A 2,780-nucleotide genomic window follows, 5' to 3' on the forward strand; every position below is an offset into this window, starting at 1 on the left:
CATATCATCATACACGCCTTAGTCAAAACCTCACGACGCCTTCGTTATATCATATGTTTTACATACTCAAATTTCTCAAATGTTTTATACGCTTAGCTTCGTTATGTTTCAACATAAACTACATACTTAATCCTTATTATTCGTATCAACATTCATACTCATACTCGTGACAATACATTTTATGTTTATACTTATACTCATACTACTTATACGTTTTATGTTTATACTCATACTTACATGCATTTTCATACTTAAACTCATGCTCATACTTTCATTCATACTCATAATTCATACATTCGTGCCCATACGCGAGCGTAATTCGAGGGATTCGCTTACGCGTGGGTCCCATACATACTTAAGCATGGACTTGCTTACATACTACATTCTTACACGTATACATTCTTAAAATTTTAAATTATGTATACCCTAATTCATACACAACTGGTACAAGCTATGCGGATCATGCGACGATCAATATAATCGCGGGTGCACACGGGATTATAGTGATAAGCGCATGAGAACCCTAGAGTGTACTATTGTGTATGGTAAGACACGGAATGTAACATGACACCGAATATGAAACAGACGTAACGTGGTCAAAACATGGTGGATACGCCGCTGGTACTTCCTATATATAAGTGTTTTCACCATGTTACCAAAATTTCGTAAAACGTGCCATGAGAAATTCAGTGTTTTGCAGACCTTTTTGACCTAATACAAACTTCAAACAACTCACAAACGCATTATATCCGATTATCCACGACGAGACTTCATCCTTAACCCAACATTTCCGTTGTCCAATACGCATGCCATCCTTATACTCATTTTTGTTTATCGATCATTCACTCTCGTACCTCCGTTCTTCCCCGTTATTCTTCGTCTTTTGTATAAATGCCTCAACTCATTTTAGTCAAACAAACTCCTATCCTTCCGTTCTTCAAAATTTCGTACTTTTCTAAACCTTTCAAAACTCCCAAGTCCCGATTCCTTTAGCCAAAATGCCTTTTAAAGCCTTCCTCTTGAATAAATTTCGGGACGAAATTTCCTAAAGGAGAGGAGACTATAACGCCCTACTTTTTTTATATTTTCCATAATTAGAAAGCTCGTCTTGTAATGCTATTTTTGGAAATCTTATATGCCTGGTAATCGTCTTCACCTTGTGTCATCGTAAAATCCGAGACTTGAATCATAAATAAAATCGTTATTTCATACAAGTTATACTTTGCTTATTCATTCATACTTATACGTTTTGATTCTTTATATTTGACCTCTTATTCGTGAATCTTGTATACGGGATCGACTTACAAATACATATCGTATACTCACGACTCATATACTTCGCATACCTATTACGTCACTTATTCATATATAACATACTTGGGCATTTGACACACACATTTATTTTATCACCTATTTGGTAAAATTAAAACATGTTACACACTTGATTGTTATACACTTATATATCGCATCTTATGTTTAATAAAAACATGTTTAAAATATATACTAGACCTTAAACATCTTAGGTTATACTTTAGACATAGTAAATACATAACATTAGTCTTAATTATACAACTTACATTATTTAATCAACAAAAAAAAGGAAAAAATAATAAAAATAAAAGATGGCAGCAGGTCCGATCGACCAGCCAAATGGCTGCTTCACTTGACTTTTGCAATGTTTAAATCATTTTCATAGATATTTTGATTACTTTCTTTAAAAAAAATGGATACTTTAATTAGTTAATGGAATGTTTAGGAAATATAAGACCTAAACTATTATTGTGACACACAAAAAAAAAAGAAGATATTAAATGGCTGCCAACAGCCCCACTTCCGACCGCTAATATGAAGACAGCCACAATTTTCTTTTTTTAATTGTTTTAACCCTCAACTAATTATATTAAATGCCAACCAACTCAACCCTAATCCTTCCCTATAAAACCCAAGTGTTGTCCAAGCCATTTTCACTTTTCTAAACACTCTCAACTCTCTCTAATCACTCCCAAACACTCTAAATTCGCAGCTATAATCAGAAGTTCGGACATATTCAGCAAGCTTCACTAAAACTAGCATAACTTCTTCGTTTCTTGTCCGTTTTAGCTCATTCTTTTTCCTATGTACTTGGATTTTCCTTAGCTTCGATTCCATGGGTAATTCACAGCAAATAAGTCCCTGGAACTCCGGCAAAAAGGCTCCAAAGTTCACTGTTCATTTTATTTTGAATCAAACTTTGTTTATACTTGTTTAAACTTGAGTCTAACTCACTCAAACCCACGTCCTTATGCTTATAACCACTTCTATGGTTAGTTAAGCTTAAAAACGGGGCTGAGATATACGAAATCAGAGGTTAAACCTCACATATATTTTGTTTTGTTTAGGGTTTTTAACCCACAAGTGATGTTCAAGCTTCAAGCTTGATGAAGGTGTGATTATGGACTAACTTGGGTTGTCCCAACATAAAATTCCCACATTACTTGATGATTTCTCATAGTGTAGTCGTTTACATTCTTTTATTATTCATAGTTCATGACCCTCCTTGTATGTTTTTACATCAAGTGTAGTGGTGAACACATAAGAGGTGCCTAAATGGAAGCTTGTTCTTCCTACCTCCTACATGATTTCCATGATACTTAGAGGTACCTAAATGAAGGTCTTAATCTTCTACCTCATGCTTGACTATTGGACATACTAATATATGATATATAACCTAAATAATATCTATATACATTCGAACCTTTGATGGTGAACTTGTGTTCATTCGTCAAGATGTTAGAATAACA

The sequence above is a fragment of the Helianthus annuus genome, chromosome 4 (assembly GCF_002127325.2).
Source record: "Helianthus annuus cultivar XRQ/B chromosome 4, HanXRQr2.0-SUNRISE, whole genome shotgun sequence".
NCBI classification, from domain to species: domain Eukaryota; kingdom Viridiplantae; phylum Streptophyta; class Magnoliopsida; order Asterales; family Asteraceae; genus Helianthus; species Helianthus annuus.